This window comes from Petaurus breviceps, unplaced genomic scaffold (genome assembly GCF_028583685.1).
Source record: "Petaurus breviceps papuanus isolate PSGF00001 unplaced genomic scaffold, PetGlider_PUasm1.0 91133, whole genome shotgun sequence".
Lineage (NCBI taxonomy): Eukaryota > Metazoa > Chordata > Mammalia > Diprotodontia > Petauridae > Petaurus > Petaurus breviceps.
Genome location: NW_027187419.1, coordinates 33942711 through 33964457, shown reverse-complemented (window position 1 = coordinate 33964457; position 21747 = coordinate 33942711).

Here is a 21747-nt window from a genome sequence, read left to right as displayed (position 1 = left end):
CTCTCTCTCTCTCTCTCTCTCTCTCTCTCTCTCTCTCTCTCTCTCAACAATGAATTTAAGCTCTAGCTGTTCCTGATTTCCTGAAGAGGAACATAGCTTGATGGTCTTTACCAGAGAATTCACATATCAAAAGCAGACTGACCTTGGAGTTGTCTCAGTCTCCAAGATACAAAGGATTCAAATGCCTCAAAAATAGAAGTAAGGAAGGAATCTCTAATTAATTTTAATCAAGAAAATTACCCAGAGTCCTGGATTTGAAATAAATATTACATTTGTCAAACACATGATAGATAATTAATGATGATGGTGATGATGTTGATGATTGACTAGCCTTTAAATAATATTATAAGGTTAATAAACCACTTTATAAATATTAATGTCACTTTAGCCTCACACCATTACTGGTAGTTAGTAGCTATTATTATTTCTATTTTACAAATGAAGAAACTGAAGCTGAGGGATCAAGTGATTTATCCAGGGTCACACAGATAGTAAGTTGCTAAGGCAGGTCCTGCCTCTAGGTCCTGTATGTATGTGTGCATATGTGTATGTATGTGTATATGTATGCATGCATATGTATGTATGTGTGTATATAGATAGATATAGATATAGATATACTAATTTGACCTTCACAAATTTCCTATTAAAGTAGGTTTTACTATTATCATTCTCATTTCAAAGACGAAAGGTTTAGGACTCCTATGATACTAATAGGAAAGTCAACAACAGCCAAGGGAACTTTATTCCCTCTCTTACCACAGTCATCTCCTTTGACATTCTAAATCTGTTTGCTTTCTTCCATTTAGTTCAAATGATTTAACAGAGTTTCACAAATATTGATTATATTTCTATTGCACTTTAAGGTTTTCATAATTTCTATGTGTTGGCCCATTTGATCCTCATTTCACTACAGCCCTATGAAATAAATATTTTGGGAATTATTAGTATTACAAAAAGGATAAATGACACAGTCCATGATTGAAGAAATATGCAATATTTTGATGATTAGAAACAAGAGTTGGGGGACCGGGGAAAAATGAACTAATTCATTAGCTGTATACTTCAAGTTACCTGATTCACAGAAATCTTCAAATTTTAACTTTTAACACTAGTGCTCTAAATCTGATTACCTTGACAAGTTCTCCTCAATTACTTTCTTGTTTATTTGAAGCACATTTAGCTCCTTACATTTCTTGTTCAATTCTATTGTTTTTAAACGTCCCTCATTTTTTTAATACACATTTAATGTTTTATGTTTTCCATGTGCATAAAGTTTGGGACAACATTTTCTGTTTGTGTTCTCAGTTTAGTCAGCTCATCTACTGTCATCAGATGCAACATTAACTTTGCATTTTATTCAGGCATCTATGAGAAAATGTTCCATGTCAGCTTCATCCTAATGGTAGCATCTCATTTGAGCTTCACAACAACCCTAGGAGGTAATGCTATTTTGATCTTCATTTTACAGACAAGGAAACTGAAGTAGATGGAGGTTAAATGACTTTCCCATGGTCACTCACACAGCTAGACAATGTCTGAACACTGATTTGAACTCAGGTCTTCCTGACTAGGCCCAGCATCATCCATGACATCACCAAGGTGCCAAATAAGATAATAGTGATAAAGCACTTAGGTTTACAGATAGCATTAAGTACAGTGCCTAGTAATTAATAAATCCATAATCTTTTCTTTTCATTTCTCTTCCCATATCCTCCCTTCCTATAGAGAGGTATAAATCTGCAGTGGTAGAGGGAATTTTCACATCAGAAAGTAATTCAGATATGCTAACAATATCCAAATACAGTTGAAAAGATATAGTCCAGAACTTGTTTTTATTATATGTATAAATTAAAGTTTGTACACAGTGAAAATATTTTGATTCCCCCAAAAATATCAAATAAAGAGATAGAGAAAAGGATATATTCTTTGCAAAAATAAGTCATTAGAATTTCTTTTCTTAAATAGAATAGGCCCTGGAAGGCATGTAAAATATGGTTAACAGTTAACAATTAAATTAACAAACAAACAAAAAACTTCCAAACAAATATTTGTGAATACCCCTGTTGAATAAACAAAGGTATCTGTATGCCAACACTTTTGTAAGAAATTCCCCATTGCAGCAATGCTTTGCTGGGTTAGGGAATTTCATCGCTTCCTTTCCTTTCATTTTCTTTCTTGTCTTTTCTACAGTAGATAGATACCTGGACCTAGAGTCAGAAAGACTTGTGTTCAGATCTAGTCTTAAACACTTCCTGGTTGTACTGCCCTGGGTATGAAACTTAACTTGCAAGTTTTACCTTATTCTAACTTGCCTCAATTTTCTTATCTGTAAAATGGGGATAATAAAAATACCTCCCAGGTTAGTTGTGAGGATAAAAGGAGACAATATTTGTAAAATACTTTGCAAACCTTAAAGCACTATAAAAAGGCTGGATATTGTTATTGCTATTATCACTGTTATTAATTAGACTTTTGCTTAAAGACGCAAAACACGAAGGCAGTCAACCTTGCCAGGTAAACTGAAGTGCAGGCATGGAAAGAATTTCACTCATTAGAGCACAGCAGTAACAAATACATTCTGGCCAAAGACCTGGTGAATTTAAATACTAAGCTCTTTACCTTCTTAGGAAAGGCCATGAACATCACTTTCATTTCCTGTCCCATAGATCCAAACATAGATACAACTGACTTCTTGCAATGTTCCATTGTTACCAATGACTGAAGGGTCAACCTCAACACCATCAAGTGGGAATAACATTCTGAGGGCTATCATATGCACTTGGGACATTTCCAGTGGGTCACAATTATGGAAATGTCTGGGAGAAAGTAATTTCTGCTGATTCACTGTGATAATTCATGAAACTCAAGGTCCCTCCATGAGCATCATTCCCTTCCAGCAAGTGGTGTAATGGTCTTCAAATGGCTACAGAATAAAACATGAATGAACATATTCAGTAAAGACTTCTAAAAGTGATTGTTTTTAAGGAAACACTGCTTGCTGAGAACACCTGCACTTCGTAACTTCATAATATTTCTTTTATATGTGCATTTCTAACATTTTTAAAGAGGAAAAAGAGAGTGGCAGTGTGGGCATAGAATGGAATGCTAAAGAGCTGATTTTCCTAGACTGGTATCTTTATGGCATGCTAAACTAGGAGGTTCTATTCTCCAAAATGGAACAGAAGGCATTTTGTGTGTGTATGTGTATGTGTGAGTGAGTATGTGAGTGTGTATTGTATATGTGTGTAACTGTGTGTGGGTGTGTTTGTGTGTGTGAATGTTTATACTTAAAGACCAAGTACAGCCTTTCTATATCAAGGGTCTATAATTTCATTGCTATGGGGATCGTCTCCACTATCATAAACCACCTATCAATAATTTAGTAAATAAGAACTACGTTTTCTAAGGCTCAGACACACTAAGTGGCATGCATAAGCCAGTTAATTACTGTGAGAACTGAGGTTTGAACCCAAATTTTCCTGAATGGATGAATAAAAAAGTACTTATTATATATGAAGCATTTTGCTAAGTACAAACAAATAGAAAATCAAGACAGTCCTTGCTTTCAAGGAGCTCACATTCTAATGGGAAAGACAACATATATGCAAAATTTCAGTTGCAAGTCAGAAGGAAAAATCCCAGTTTCCTTTGGGCAAAACATCAAAAAAGATGATCATTTTTTGTTTCTTTATTTGATACTGATAAAATTATATATTTCTGATGTAGATTGGGTCAAAGACTTTGGTGACAAGAACTTTCTCTATGAGTCTCTAGTAGTTGGGGTTATAGCACTTTAAAAAGTTTCTAGGCCTCTTCCACAGGGGTTGCTTTCTAGGATGATGGCTAAGGGAACTGGGCAGGAAACATTGCTCTTCCCAAATCCTTTAGGTTTAGCATTTGAAGAAAGATGGCAGTCAAGTTGGTGGTGGTGATTTGACTTGCCTTTTCTTCATCATACTATCCATCACACCACATTGCCTCTGCAGCTTTCTAAGTGAAACTAAATATAATCTTTTGACCATTCTATTAGTTGTCCAAAACATCACCAACTGATCTATGACCCATCCATGTGCTTGGGATGGCAAATATAATGTACTACAATCATTTGATTAAGTTTATGTTTCTATATGAATATTATACAAAGGTCAAGCTTTATATCCATAAAAGAAAAATAAAGATTTTATCTCCATCTACACATAAAACAAAAACAAAAAATATCTAAGAAGCCTTTGTTCAGTCATTTTCCAGTCATGCCTGACTCTTCATGACCCTGTTTTGAATTTTCTTAGCAAAGTTAATGTAGTGGTTTGCCATATCTTCCTCCAACTCATTTTACAAATGAGGGAATTGAGATCAAATAAGATCCAGCGCTCTATTTCCTACTCCACCTACCTGCTCAAAGAAGCTTTTGAAGATACTTTAAAAAATAGTAGTAGAAAGAGCACAGTATTTGGAATAGTTGACCCAGATTCAAATTCCAGCTCTCTCTCTTCTTTCACATGTGGGAACTTACATAAGTTAGTTATATACACCCTGCCCCTCAATTTCCAGTTTCCTTATCTATGAAATAAGGATTGACTACATGAACCATATGATTCTTTCTATCTTTTTTTGCTAAATAATTTAACACTTTATCAATATATTTCATTTTTATATCATAGTAATTTTCAGACATTCTCATTTTCCTTTCTCTGAACCCTTCCCATTCCCATTCCCAGATTTAATTAAAAAAAAAAACAAAAAAAATGAGGCAAAAGCAACTGATACAGTATCCATATCTTAAAATGCACATAATATTCTTCCCTAATAGTATCTTGCTTCTGCCTTAAAAAAGGGCAGATATGTGGCAGGGAACAGAGTGCTGGGCCAGGAAGATTCATCTACATGAGTTATCCAGCCTCAGATAGTTACTGTGTGACCCTGGGCAAGTCATTTAAAGCAATTTGCTTCAGTTTTCTCATCTTTAAAATGAGCTGGAGAAGAAAATGGTAAACTACTCCTTATCTTTGCCAAGAAAAACCCAATTACTGTCACAAAGAGCCAAACATGACTGAAAAACAACCAAACAACAACTATCTGTCTTAAGAGGAATGGTATATTTTCCTATCTCTTCTCTGAGACAGGCCTTGATTTTTCAGTTACTTAAAATTCAGCTTCCTTTCAGTGATATTTTCATTTATATTGTTATAGCAATTGTGTAAATTATTCCCATTTTGCTTATTTCATTGTGCATCAATTCATGCAATTCTTCCTAGATTCCTCTGAATTCCTAATATATGGCATTTCTTACTGAACAATAGCATTCTATTAAATTCATATAGAATAATTTTCCTTCAATTTTTTATAGGCTTCAAAAAATACTACCACCAGTTCCTTGCCCTACGATCCCCTCTGAAAACATAGACTTTGGAATTTCCAGCAAGAAACTATAATAATTCTTGTTTGTAAGAAGTCATTCAGAAAAGCAGAGAAACTTAGGGTTAGAAGGAACCTTAGTGTTGGTATAATCCAAGCTATTTAATAATATAAATGAGTCATAGTTATTAAATCTTGACTTGAAGGCCTGCAAGAAAGAGTAACCCACTACCTTGCAAAGCTGCCTATTTCATTTTTGGTTTACCTTTAGTGCTAGAGATGTTTTCCTTATATGAAGCTAAACTTGCCACTTTTTGACACCTCCACAATGAACACAACACTCACCTTCTCTGTGACCAAGCATGATAACTTTAAAACATATTCTTCATAAGGGTCATTCAGTTATTTGAATACACTTAGTACTTTCTCTTAAATCTCCTATTTTGCATGCTAAGTCCTCTCAGTTCATTTAATTGTTCCTTATATGGCATGATCTCTGGTTCTATCATCATTCTGATTATCTACCTGTGAACAATCTCCAGGATTTGAGATGTGAACTTACCATGACACAGAAAAGTGGAACTTCCTAGTCCTATACATGGTATTTATTTTATTTTTATTTTTTTGGCATGGTAGTCAGAGTTAAGTGACTATAATATTTCATTTAAAACAGCAAAAAAATGGAACTAGTATTTTTGACTGCTTAGCAACATTACTAATTAATACTGACTTTAAAATTCACCATTCAATTATGACCAAACAAGAGATTGAGAACATTTTGAAATACAAAATGGATAATTTTGATTACATTAAATTGAAGTTTTTTGCACAAACAAAGCCAATGCAACCAAGATTAGGAGGGAAGCAAAAAACTGGGAAAGAATTTTTACAGCTAGTGTCTCTGATAAAGGCCACATTTCAAAAATATATAGAGAACTGAGTCAAATTTTCAAGAATGCAAGTCATTCTACCAATTAATAAATGGTCAAAGTATATAAACAGGCAGTTTTCAGAGGAAGAAATCAAAGCTATCTAGAATCATATGAAAAAATGCTCTAAATCACTATTGATCAGAGAAATGCAAATCAAAATAAATCTAAGGTACTACATCACACCTATAAGATTGACTAACATGACAAAACAGAAAACCGATTCATTGTTGGTGGAGTTGTGAGCTAATCCAACCATTCTGGAGAGAAATCTTGAACTTTGGCTATAAAAACGTGCATATCCTTTGACCCAGCAATACCACTTCTAGGGCTGTATCCCAAAGAGATCATAAAAATGGGAAAAGTACTCAGATGTACAAAAATTTTATAGCAGTTCTTTTTGTGGTAGCCAAGAACTAGACTTTGAGGGAGTGCCCATCAACTGGGGAATGGCTGAACAAGTTGTAGTATATGAATGTAAAAGAATACTATTTTGCTATCAGAAATGATGAACAGGTGGATTTCAGAAAAGCCTGGAAAGACTTATATGAACTGATGTTGAGTGAAGTGAGAAGAACCAGGAGAACACTGTATACAGTAACAGCCAGTGTGTTATGACTGACTTTGGTAGACTTAGCCCTTCTCATCAAAGCAAGGACTTATAACAATTCCAAAGGACTCATGATGGAAAATGTCATCTGCTTCAAGAGAAAGAGCTATAGAGTCTGAATGCAGAGCAAAGCAAACTATTTTCTTCTTGTTTTGTTTTGTTTTTTTTCTTTCTTATGGTTCCTCCCATTCATTCTAATTCTTCTATACAAAATGACTAATGTGAAAATATGATTAATAGGAATGCATGTAGAGCCTATATCAGATTGCATGCCATCATGGTGAGGAGGACAGAAGGGAGGGAGAGAAAATTTAAAACCTATGGAAGTGAATGTTGAAAACTAAAAACAAATAAATTAACTTAAAAAATTTTAAACACTAGTCAAATTACTGAGTAACCACATATTTCACATAAAAATTGATTTTTTTAATTTAAGAACAATACTCTAGATTCATACCTATTAAATATTATCTTATTAGATAAGATTCAATGTTCTAGATGGTTAATATCTATTTGGAGCCTTGTTCTGCTATCTGGAATGTTAGGTATACCTTCCACCTTTGCATTATCTGTACATGTGGTAATAATGCCATCATTATACAAGTGAGTGACAAAATTGTTAAATGATATAGGACCAAGCATAGATTTCCGAATGCTTCCACTAGAGACCTCCTTCCATATTGAAATTGAACTAATGATAACTTCTTGGGTCCATCCACTTAAACAATTCTGAAGTCAACTAATTTTACCATTGCCTAATTCATATCTTTCCATCTTCATATGAATAACAGGAAAGACTTTGTCACATGCTCTGCTAAAATCTAGGTAAACTATATCTAAAATATTCCCCTGTTCCACAAGTCTAGTAACCATGTCAAAAAAAAAGATAGAAAAGAAATGAGGTTAGTCTTGTGTTGCACATGCTTGATGAAATTTTGCTGGATCTATGTGATTACAGCGTTCTTTTTCAGATGTTCACTAACTATTCTTTTAATAATGCATTCATTAAATGTCATTAGGTATTAAAGTTAAGCTCATTGGTCCACTGCTTGTAAAAATTTTCTTCTTTTTTTTTTGAAATTTACACATTTCCAGTCTCCCATCCTATCATACTCTTTCCATCCTCCATGATATTTCAAAGATCATTGACAATAATAACTAAAAACAACCTAGCATTTATATAGTGCTATACACATATATACAGAGTTTTTCAAAGCACGAAATATGTGTTCTTATTTAACAAAGGATAGGATAAAGGAAGGAAAGAAGAGAGGAAGGGAAGAAAGAAGGAAAGAAGGAAGGAAGGATTAAGTATCAAAGGACAGATCTAAACTCAGATCTACCTGACTCCAGGCCCAGTACTCTATCCCGTCACCTAGCTGATTCTTCAGCAATCACATATATCTTTCCTTTAATGTTCTTTAAACACACACGTAACTATATTTCTCCCCAACTCAATCAATTCTAGTGTCATTCTATGACCTCTAAATCAAAATATAAATTGCCTTGTTTAGCTTTTAAAACCCTTCACAATTTGGCCCCAAACTCTTTCCAGCATCATTGGACATTACCCCCCTCCAGAACTCTACAATGCAACCAAAATTACCTTTTCTCTGTTCTTCACACAAAACAGTCTACCTCCTATTTTTACTCATTTGCATTGGACATCCAACATTCCTGGAATGCATTTCCTCCTTATTTCTGCCTCATAGTCTCCCCTTCCATAAAGATATAGCTCAAGCACAATCTTAAACATAGTCTTCACTTATTCCTCTACCACTTAAGAACCTCCCTTCCAAACTACCTTGTATTTAACTACTTTGGATGCTTTATTTATTCACTCCTACAATGCAGGTACACACACTCTTCCTATCTTCTAACTAATTTGGGGAATCAACTTCATACTAGTCAACTTTGTTCCATCCTTTCTAGTTCCATGATCCTTTGCCTTAGCAAAACAACAACAACAACAACAAAAGATGAACTGAATAACTCTGTCTGCAATTCCATTCAACGTAGCTAATAGTACCCAGTGTGTGTGATAAGTCTTAGGGATACTAAGGCAAAACCTTAACATGAACTGCTCTCAAGAAGCTCGAATTTTACTGGGGGATATATGTTCACAGAAAAACACAAAATATATATAAAGGAATTGGGGTGGGTTGAATGAAACTATCAATTAAGGCTTCTAGGAAACAGTTTCAGAAAAAGATGCTAGAAGGTGGTGCTTGATCTGAATCCTGAATGTGGTTAAGGATTTTAAAAGCAGTGGTAACAAGGGAGGGTAGTCCAGTCCTAGCCTGTTAAAAGACTTAGAAATAAAACATGGAATGAGGAATATAGAGAAGAGCAAATAAGCTATTTTGGTTAGAATGTAGAATAAAGGGGAGAAATGTGAAACAATCTGGAAAGCAAGATGGGAACCAGCAAGATGTGAAGCACTTTCAATGGCAAACAAAGCAAGGTGTCCTTTGTTCTATAAGCATTCTGGACAATTGATGCTTCTCTTCTATGGGAGTGGCATGACCAGATCTATGCTTTGGATATATCCATTTGGCCAGAGCCAAGATGGCAGAGAAAAAGAAGGAACTTGCTTGAGCTCCAGCTCCAACCACCTCCAAAACCTGCAAAAAAATGACTCTAAACAAATTTTCGTCCTACAGAACCCACAAAGTGACAGAGAGAAACAAATCTCCTGCTGAAGGCAGCATGGCAGGCCAACAGGAAGGGTTTATCACACCAGCCTGGGAGTGGAGCAGAGACCCACGTGGGCACTAGCACAACCCACAGCACAGACCAATTTGAACAGTCATTAGGGGATCAAATCACTGGCAGCTATAGTGGTTTCCAGACTTCTCAACTCATAAATACCAAAGATAAAAGAAAAGGTCAATGGGGGAATTCTGTTGATCCTGGGTGAGGTAAAAGCATGGTCTCACCCCTGTCCCCAGGGTGGTGGAAGTGGCTGTGGTTGCAGCTGCTGCTTCCAGCAGCTAACTCCTGAGCTCTAGATCCAAAGATCATGGGGGAACCATGGGACTGTTCAGAGGGTAATTGTAGAACTCTCCCTGCTGGTGCTGAGTCAGGATTCTCTTATTTTCCCTGCTTGGATCTGGGTCTCAGTGTTGGGTGGCAGTCCTCATGTGACAAACGCTGGTGTGGCAGACTTACATAGGCTGTGGTGAGGCAATTCTCCACACAGTTCTGAGGCAGATGCCTGGAAGAAACTCTGACAACATGTGCACAAAAACCCCAGAAATTTGGGACACAACACTCTACCCTGGAAGCAGAGTTCTACTGTGGCAAAGAGCTCAAAAGTCACGTAATTGACTGGCAAGATGAACAAACAGAGGAAGCATAAATGAAACTATAGAATCATTTTCCTGTGACAAAGATGGTCAAAACATAGAACCAGAAGAAAACAACAAAGTCAAAACCCCTTCTTCAAAAGCCTCCAAGAAAAATATGAATTGGTCACAGGCCATAGAGGAGCTCAAGAATGATTTTGAAAAACAAGTAAGAAAAGTAGAGGAAACATTGGGAAGAGAAATGACAATGAGGTAACAAAATCATGAAAAAAAAAGTCAACAGCCTGCTAAAGGAGACCCAAAAAAAATACTGAAGAAAATAACACCTTAAAAATAAACTTAACTCAAATGGCAAAAGATATCCAAAAAACCAATGAGGAGAAAAACACCTTTAAAAAATTGTCCTGATGGAAAAGGAGGTTCAAAAGCTCACTGAACAAAGTAATTCCTTCAAAATTACATTGGCACAAATGGAAATTAATGACTTTATGGGAAATGAAGACACTATAAAACAGATCCAAACAAATGAAAAAATAGACAGCAATGTCAAATATCTCATTAGAAAAACCACTGACCTAGAAAATAGATCCAGGAAAAATAATCTGAAAAGTATTAAACTACCTGAAAGCCACGATCAAAAAAAGATCATAGGTATCAAATTTCAAAAAAAAATTATCAAGGAAAACTGCTCTGATATTCTAGAACCAAAGGGGAAAATAGAAATTGAAAAAATTCATCAATCACCTCCTGGAAAAGATCGCCAAAAGAAAACTCCTAGGAATATTATATCCAACTTCTAGAGTTCCCAGGTCAAGGAGGATATATTACAAGCAGTCAGGAGGAAACAATTTGAGTACTGTGGAAACACAATCAGGATAACACAAAATCTAGCAGCTTTTACACTGAGGGATCAAGGGCTTGGAATATGATATTCTGGAGGTCAAAGGAACTAAGATTAAAACCAAGAATCACCTACTCAGAAAAACTGAGCATAATACTTCAGGGGATAAATAGACATTCAACGAAATAGAGGACTTTCAAGTATTATTGATGAAAAGACCAGAGCTGAACAGAAAATTTGACTTTCAAATACAAGAATCAAGAGAAGCATGAAAAGGTAAATATGAAAGAGAAATCATAAGGAACTTATTAAAGTTAAACTATTTACATTCTTATATGGAAAGATGATATTTGTAACTCATTAGGCTTTTCTCAGAGGATAGTTGAAGGAAATATATATGTATACATACATATATTTGCACGCATAAGTGGGTATATGTGTCTATATATATACATATATATGTGTGGGGGGGTGTGTGTTTATATATACATAGACAGAGGGCACAGGGCTAGTTGAATATAAAAATAGTTGAATATAAAAAATAAAATTAAGAAGTGAGAGAGGAATATATTGGAAGAAGAAGAGGGGAAGAGATAGAATGGGGTGGATTATCTCCCATAAAGGAGGCAAGAGAAGGCTGTTGCAATGGAGGGGAAGAGCAGTAAGGTGAAAGGGAATGAGTCAACCTTACTCTCATTGAATTTGGCTTAAGGAAGAAATAACATACACATTCAATTGTGTATCTTATTCTACAGGAAAGTAGGAGGGAAGAGGAAAAGAGGAGAGATGATCAAAGGGAGGGCAGATTGTGGGAGAGGATAGTTAGAAGCAACCACTTTTGAAAAGGGACAGCATCAAAGGAGAAAATAGACTAAATGGGGGACAGGATAGGATGGAGGGAAATACAGTTAGTCTTCCACATTATAACTACTATGGAAATGTTTTGCATAACTACACATGTACAACCTACATTGAATTGCTTGTCTTCCCAGTGAGAGTGGGTGAGGAGGAGAGAAGGAAGATCATCTGGAATTCAAAGTTTTAAAAATAAATGTTAAAAGTTGTTTTTACATGCAACCAGGAAATAAGATATACAGGCAATGGGGTATAGAAATCCATCTTGCCCTACCAGAAACTAAGGGAGGGGAGATGGGGGAGGGTGGAAATAAGAAAGGGCAGATTGGGGTTTCCATCTTGATGTGGGGGTAGGGTAGAGATGGGGAGAAAAATCTGTAATTAAAAATCTTGTGGAAATGAATGTTGAAACTAAAAATAAATAAATAAATTTTAAAAAAAGAAATATCAATTTGATTTTTGAGTTAAATAACTAGAACAGGGGTGGATAGGTGGCACAGTTAATAGAGCACTGAATAGTCAGAAGGACCTGAGTTCAAATCTGGCCTCGGACACTTAACACTTACTAGCCTATGACCTTGGGCAAGTCACTTAACCTCACTTGCTCTGTCCCCCCATCTAAAAAGAAAAAAAAGAGCTAGAAGGGAAAGAGACTAGAGAAAGGAAGATCAAATAAGGAAGCCATTGCAATAGTGATAAAGGTCAGAATTAAGATGGTGACCATGTAAGTACAGAGAAGAGAATGGGTATGGGAGATGCCTTCTCTCCATCATTTGTTAATAAAGACCTTAAAGTTTTCCAATTACTGATTCAAAAGGAGTATATAGTGGTAAGCTATAAGAATCAAATAGTCATAGAATCATATAATATTATACCCTCCCCCTAAAATCATAAACTTTCAACCTTTTGGGAAGCCTTAAAGAATGGACAAACCACAGAAAACTGACATCCTTCCACCCATGATATAACTTAGGTATAACCTTTGGTTTCAGAACACCCACAAACAGAATGGCTCTGGACAATGGTGAATTTTCTCCCCATTTCTTCATAGACCCAAAATTCCAGTTATTCAGAAAGAAGCCCTAGGGTATCCATGAGGAAAGCTCTAATTTTTTTTTCTTTTACCCAGTTATTCTACCAGATGAATTCTTAATGGTTCTCCCAATGGTAGGAGACAGGTCCCAGGACCCAGATGGAATTACTTTAGAGACAAGGAAATAAAACCATGTGTTCAAGTAAATGAGAATTTCAGAGCACAAATTTAATATAACTCTTTGACAGATAGGAGAAAACTTCTTTTCCCTCATCATTGTCCCTTGCTTTCTGTCAATAGTCTCTATCTAGCTAATGATGTTTGAGCAGAACTACAACAAGGTGTCCCAGGGCACCATATTCAGAGGACACTCCATTTGGAGAGCCCTGACGGTATGAAGTCCTTCAGTAATGAGTACAACAGAACTTAGAATGGACTTAGCAAGAATATTAAATTGGATAAATTAGACAGTCCCCTGTTTCCCCATCTTTCTCCCCCAGTCCTTTCAATAGCCTTCCCAAAAGCCCATACACTCCTTTATAACTCCCTTCCTCTGGAAAGCTGCTTGCACTTGGCTTTACACTCCTCTCTCTACCAACTGAGTTACTGCTTGCCCTGGGCATGATGTGCTCTCTTAAAGGTTAATTACATTCAGCCAAACCATATTCTTTCAGCCATGGCTATGAAGATGCTATTTTGTTCATTTTGGATTGTGGAGTCGTTGTGCTCTTTCTTGTCCTATGTTAAGAAGGCTTTTGCCTTCCTCATAGCCAAGTGATGTTCCTAAATGTCTGCCATGTGTTTGTGTGTATGTGTGTGTGAAAGAGAGAGAGAGAGAGAGAGAGAGAGAGAGAGAGAGAGAGAGAGAGAGGAGAGAATTGGCATTTATTGATAATAGATCAGTACATTCCAAGAGGGCTATGTTAGGGTTTACAGGATGGAACACACAGTACAAATATGTCATTGATAGCATCATTGATCAAATGCCTTTATATCCAAAGGGGTCTAAATTACAGCAGTCACTGGAGTCATCCCCCTGTGTGGCCTGCCTGTGTTAAAGCTTTCAAAGCAATTATAAGGTTAGGCAAAATTGTTCTTTGCCTCCTGATGCAAACAATATGAAATCTTGCCATAGAAAGTGAAAAGGATATTCTCAAGTATCCTGAAATGTAAACCTTAAGCTCAGAATGAGCTTTGAAAAAAATACTAAGTCCTAAACCCTGGAGAAAGAAATCTCTCACAGACTTAATCCTTACCCTTGACTGTTTGAAGAAAAATCTGCTGCCAAGCTGCCTAGCAGGTCAGGTTTTATAATAAGAGATAATGAATCCAGAGAACACAAGCCTTCCCGTAATGGACATAAGGGCTGGCTAGAATCACAGAAATTACATGCAAGGGGATGTTGAAGCAATCATGACATTATGTCCCTTCTATAAAAGGTCAAGTGGAAGAAGGGTTAGAATTTCTGTTCTCAATATATAGCCCTCCTCGAACTTTTCATTCTTGGGCTCAAGTACTCCTGATTCATTAGAGTATGACCAGGAAAAAGAATGACAGGTATATTCAAGTCTGGGCACCTTATTTTAAAATGGACACTGACAAATACCACACAACTTAAGAAGAGTACTAGGGTGGTAAAGTATCATAGTATGTATGGATAGATTGAGAGTTCAACCTTTACATTTTACAGAAAAACAAACTGAGACTCAGGGTTGTTAATTGAGAAACCATGGCAATTAGAAACAGCTAATGGAACTTGGGTTGTTTAGACATATGGGAAAAATAAATTAAGAACTGCCCTGAACTCTCTATCTGATCATTCCAATAAGGGGGTCTTTTGCAGGAGAAAGGGCAATTTACATAAAGTAGAAGTACATGAAACCTGGGTTCAGATTATTTATGCTCATTATCTTCATTATTTATGCCTAGATGACTTTGGGCGCATGCATTTAACTTCTCTGGGTTTCAGTTTCCTAACTTATAAAAAGGAAGCAGTTTGACTAGATAATCTAAGGTTCCTTAAATCCAGGACTCTTAACTCTCTTGCATACTTGATAGTCCATCACTATTCCCACCTTGCTATTATTGCAGAACTGCTGCATATATCTTCTCTGCTTCTCTTCTTGAATAACTATATGAATAACTTGAACCTCCAAAAAGAAATTGCAAAACTGCTGACTTTGTTAACTACTGACTGATGGCGTTTAACCTCATTTGGGACTTAATTTCTATATTTAATCCCATATTCAATCCTTTGCATTCATGACTATGGGTGTTATAATTTTTTCATTCACTTCTTAAATTCTCAAAACCTTCCCCTCCCTCTTACCCTTGACATTACAAAGAAGATTGAGATATTAGCTATGAATGCCCTGTTTCAATCTTCTTGGTCTTTCTATTTCCTCATCTGTTCTTTTCTCATCTTTCTCTCCAGTTTCAGGGGACTAATAACAATGTATATTTCTACTGCATTTCAAGTGTAAAGTAAGTACAAAATAGATCTTTCCTGATAACCCTGTAAGAGATAGAAAGATAAGATAAGATAAATAGATAGAAAGACAGACACAGACAGAAAGATAGATAGATAGATAGATAGATAGATAGATAGATAGATAGATAGATAGATAGATAGATAGATAAAACAAATATTATTACCTTGATTTTAAAGCTGGAGAGACTGAAGCCTCAGAAAATTAAATAACAGGTAAGCATGGCATTCAACCTTCTGGGGCCTCAATTTCCCTAGCACACAGCTAATAAATGTTGGAATTAGGATTTTAATCATGTTTACCAACACTGAATAGGAAGGGCAGAGGCAGAGGCAGAGCCAAAATGGCATTTAAAGGCAATGACCCAGGGGCAACTACATGGCACAGTGAACAGAGCACCGACCCTGAAGTCAGGAGGATCTGAGTTCAAATGCATCTTCAGTCACTTAACACTTACTAGCCATGTGACCTTGGGCAAGTCACTTAACCCCAATTGCCCTGCTTTCCCTCCTCCAAAAAAAAGGCAATGAGCCAGTAGAACTCTCCCAGTATTCTCCTCTAAACAACTTTAAAATTATACCTCAAATCAAATTTGGCTTGACAGATTCAAGAAAAGATCAGGATAAGATTTTTTTTCTGGACTAAGATCATTACAGGACAACAGGAGAAACCTGAGACACCTGGGTAAAGGTCTATCCAAAGTACACACACTCGGTGGCACCAACAGTAGCGACAGTAGCAGCAACAGCAGTTTCAGGAGCTCTCACCTCAGAAATGGTAAGGGGTCAGAGACAACTGATCAGAAAGAGATTGTGAGGTACCCAATGCTGGCACTGGGTACAGCTGGTGCTTGATGGCACCTCTATTTCCCATAAGCATTTCTGGCTCACAGTTCCAGGACAGAGAGGAGTATTTATGATTGGACACAAGAGAGCAGAAACCCCAGTCACAATTCCAAGGAAGAGAGGAGTATTAAGGTTTGCAGCAGCCTGGAAACAGGGAACCTGGTCACAATTCTAGGACTGAGGGGAACTTGTGGCTACAAGGGAAAAGGGGTCTTTCCCAGGTAAAGAGCAGAGCACAGATTAGGAGAGAAGTAACTACACTTCTACCCATATCACATCACTTTTGATACACTGACAACTTGGGCTAAAAAGAGTAACACAAAAAAGTCTGATGCTTGAGACAGTGTCTCCCCAGGCATAGAGGAGCAGAAGCCAACTTTGACTTAAAAGTCTAAGTCAAGAAAGAGGTTAGAAAAAGAAGCAAATAACAAAAACAGAACCTGACCTTAAAAAGATATTATGGTGGCAGGGAAGACCAACACAAACTCAGAAGATAATAACACAAAAAGAGCTATGGCCGAAACCTCAATGGAAAATACTAATTGGACCACAATCCAACAAGGATTCCTAAATGAACTTAAGAAAGAAATGAGTGGCAGAGGAAAAAAAATGGGAAAAGAAATGAGAGTGACACAAAAAATTATGAAAAGAAAATTAATAGCTTTGATCCAACAATACCACTACTAGATCTGTATCCCAAAGATATCAAAGAAAAAGAAAAAGAACCTATATGTACAAGAATATTTATAGCAGCTCTTTTCCAAAGGATTGGAAGTTCAAAGAATGCTCATCAATTAAAGAATGGCTAAAGAAGTTATGACATATGATTATTATAGAGTACCATTGTGGGGTAAGAAATAATGAAGGAGGGAGCTCCAGAAAAACATGTCAAGGCCTATATGAACTGATACAAAGTGAAGTGAGAAGAATTAGGTCGTCATTGTACAAAATAACATCAACATCATAATGATGATCAATTATGAAAGACTTGGCTACTTTTATTAATACAATGATCCAAGATAATTCCAAAGTACTGATAGGAAAAAAAAAAGATTCTATCTATCTCCGGAGAGAGAAATTATGAACTGTAAGAGCAACTTGAAGTAAAATTTTCTTATTTTTGTGCCTCTTTTTGCAATTTGGATGATATGGATTTTTTTTTGCATGATTTCATATGTTGTAATGGTAATGGAAATTTGAAGATTTTCCCTGCCCCCTAATAGGGTGAATGTAATCAAATGGAGCCTGTGGTGGGAGGAGCTCGCTGAAGGGTAGAGCAAAGTCCACAAGAAGCTGGGAGTAAGAGAAATTAGAGGTAGAGGGAGGAGAGGATGCACCCAGGCAGACAGCTAGGCTTGTGAGTGTTAGTTTGTGGGCAGGCTTAAGGACAGTGTGGTTCTCTGTGCTGTTGTGGTGTATTAATTTCTATGTTTCTATGATGGATTCAGTTTCTGAGTTTTGGGATTTGGTTTTCTGGTGTCTGAATAAATGTTTTGCTTCTGTCTTCTATATGGAGAGTCTTTTATATTTTGTGATTGAGCACTATACCGGCATATTTACAGTCAATGGCAAGGATGGGATTGTGAAATATTGGACCTCTTTTTCTTCATGCTATCAATAACTGCTTGCACTCTAAACTCAAGAATATAAAAACCTAGTCCCTAGCCACACTGAACTAGTGTCAGAAAAACATTGTGATGAAGGCTTTACAGGATAGATGATCCTCAAATCTCTGTAAACTTAAGAGCTAATTGAGTTTTCAAATCCTTTCAACTTAGTTTACACTAGCCATGGGCAATGGTACTGTTTTCTAAATGCTTCTTATATGTAAATCATGTTTTTCAAAAATATTATAAGTTCCTTCAATATAACATGTTTTATGTTTCTGTTAAATCTTTCTTGATTTTCAGCAAAATCAATTTCTGGACAGAGACAGGTAAAGTCAAGAAGGAAAGTAAAAGTCCACAACTACCCAACCTCTCCCAAAACCTCTCCTACAGATGACAAGAGAAAACATCAAACAATATTCTAAATGGAAAAGTCTTAAGAAAAACTCATAGTGAATCATTTTTCCTATCTAGGGCAGCTTAGGAAGACAAAAAAGAGATTTTTGGATACTTGGATTGGAGCTAAATGGGAACATGGAGTGGTAGATGGAAATCATTAAGGACACTACACCACTTGTGGGATGTGGGGCAGCAGCAGAACCCAGAGTTGATAGGTAGACTGAATACCAGGACAGACAGAGATTGCAGGAGGTCTTTGTACTACCACTGGAAATAAGATTGTTCTTAATTGATTGCTTTGTTATTTATTACACAATTCCAGGTCATATTTCCAAAGTGGCATGGAGTATTTACAGTCATGATGAAGTAGAGGCTCTACCTTAACAAGAAACAGAGCATAGACCAGGAAGGCAGTTACCAGACCTCTCCATGGATAACATCACACACCACAGTGGAAAAAGTAAAAATTTACAGGTCCTAGACAGAACTGTGAAGACAAGATATAAAAGACTGATGCTCAGGAAAATCATTTGCCCTTCCCCACCTTCCCCCCCACAAGATGTGAACAAGGCCCAATTCTAACATAATTTCCAAAGTCATGAAACAGACTGGAAAAATAACCAAATTTTTAAAAGAAAAGAAAAATATTCTGACTATAAAATGCTACCATTGAGACATGAAAGCTCAAGACATAAAATCAGAAAAAGACAATACCTTGGAAACATCTAGCAGCTAAGTCTCAAAGTTTAAATAAATGCATATTGGAAACAAGATCAACAAGAATTCCTATAAGAAATAGAGAAAATATTTTATTTTTATTTTTTTTTTTAGCAATCAAGGTTAAGTAACTTGCTCAAGGTTACACGGCCAGTTTTTTCTGGGTGTGGTGCTGAGTGTCTGAGCCCGGGATTTGATCTCCAGGTTATCCCAACACTGGAGCCGGTGCTCTTACTCGCTGAGCCACCTGGCCACCCCTAAGCAATTGGGGTTAAGTAATTTGCTCAAGGTTACACAGCCAGGTGTTTCTGGGTGGGTGCTAAGTGTCTGAGCCTGGGATTCGATCTCCAGATCATCCTGACACCAGAGCTGGTGCTCTTACTTGCAGTGCTACCTGGCTGCCCTGAAAAACATTTTTAAAGAGAAAAAAATATATTTTAAAAATCAAAATGATATAGGGAAAATTGGGAAAAGAAATGGGAATTATGCAAGAAAATTATGAAAAGTAATTAAGAGTTTCATAAAAGAGGCCCTTAAAATATATTGAGGGGGTAGAGCCAAGATTCTGGAATTAAACCAGGAACTCACCTGAACTCCTCCATGAATTCTATCAGTAACCTCAAAGATGAGAATCTGAATGTACTTTAGAGTGACAGAATGCACTGGGAGATGGAGTGGAGTGTGGCAGATTCCCGGTCCAGGAAAGTGCACACGTAGGGCTGAGCAGGGGAAGAACAGAGTACAGGGGCTGTACCCAAAACCAGACCACAGAGGAGCCAGAGTGAGGCCCGGCAAGCAGATTCACCCACCACAGGGGTTATTCTCACACCTCTCACTGCAGGATGGAGGATCTGTGTGAGCTGGGTAAGAGACAAGCACAGCATCTACCTGGGGCTATGAATCCACAGTCTGGATGTTTAAAAATCACCTACCTGAACTTCTGGGAGCCAAGATGGTAGAGTAAACCCTAGCTACTCTAATCCACCTTTCAGACCCTGAAAACCCAGAGAATATTGCCCCATTGTAAAATCCTGAAATAGTGGAACCAGCAACAGGCTTGGGAATCCTAGAGGAAGGGTATGACTGAGGCTGGGCCAAGGCTGAAGTGAAGTTTTGAGGCATCCCACCAAGCTCCATCTCAGTTGACCCAGTGAGAGATCCTGAAACTCAGGGGGCCAGAGGCAGAAAGCACTAACACCAGAGGCCAAAGTGTGCCTTAGCACAATCAGGGGGATCTGCAGGCACCAACATGGCCACAGCCACCAGTTGCTGAGCCTGCCTGAACTCTAGCCCAGGGGCACATAACTGTAAACCTAAATGGGTCAGACCACCCCTCCCCCAAACCTTGCTCTGTGAGCCTCGGGGTAGCCCAGGGGAAACACTGAAAGTCCTGGCCTTGGCCTTAATCTAGACACTCAGAGGCCACAGCAAACAAAGTCAACAACCAGGCTCCAATATCCCAGACCCAAGAAGCATGGGTCAGAGCCCTCTGTACCCCAGAAGCTGAAATCCACTTTAAAAGTCAGGAAATAGGCAATCTCAATAGGATAGAAGCAAGTTGGGAAAAAAAAAAAGACAGCTGTATGCTATTATACTGAGCAAAAACAACCAAATTCAGAGGACAGTTGAGAACAAAGGAGGGAATATGGACTGGTCTCAAGACCAAAAAGCATGCTTGGAAGAGCTGAAGAAGATTTTTAAAAGTCAAATTAGAGAAGGAGAAGACAAATTGACCAATTCTTTTGAAATTAAATTTGCCAAAATGGAAAAAAAAAAAACCTCACTGAAGAAAATATCCTTAAAAAAGTAAAATTTGTGAATTGGGAAGGGAGATAAAAAATCTAGTTGGAGAAAAAGAATCCCTAAAAATGAAATCTGAATATATGGAAAAGGAGCTTCAAAATTTAACTGAGGAAAACAATTCACTAAAAATTAGCTAAAAATGGAAGCTAATGACTCTATGAGGCATCAAGAATCAGTCAAACAAAACCTAAAGATTGAAAAATTAGAAGACAATATAAAATATCTCAGTGGAAAAACAACTGACCTAGAGAAAAGATCCAGGAGAGATAATCTGAGAATTATTGCTCTGGTAGAAAGCCATGATAAAAAAAAAAAAAAAACAGAACAACATCTTCCAAGAAATTATCCAAGAAAATTGCCCTGAAGTCCTAGAACCACAGAGTATTGTATTGAAAAAATACACCAAACACCTCCTGAAGGAGATCCCAAATTGAAAACTCCAAGAAATATTGTAGTCAAATTCCAGAATTATCAGGTCAAGCAGAAAATACTGCAAAGAGACAAAAAGAAACAATTCAGATTTCGTGGAACCACAGTTAGGATCACACAGGACCTGGCAGCGTCTACATTGAAAGATCGGAGGGATTGGAATGATATTTCATAAGGCAAAAGAGCTTGGACTCAACCAAGGATCCAGCAAAACTGAGCATAATCTTTCAGGCAAGGAGATGGTCATTCAATGAAATAAGGGACTTCCAGACTTTCCTTATGAAAAAACTAGAGCTCAATGGAAAATTGGATCTTCAAATACAAGACTCAAGAAAGATATGAAAAGGTAAACAAGGAAAACACACATACACACATTCATATAACTTGTAATTCAATAAGAGCAAACTGTTTACATCCCTATATAGGAAGTTATTACCTTTCAATAATGAGAACTATATAATTACCATGACATTTAAAAGGGATAGATAGATAGATAGATAGATAGATAGATAGATAGATAGATAGAT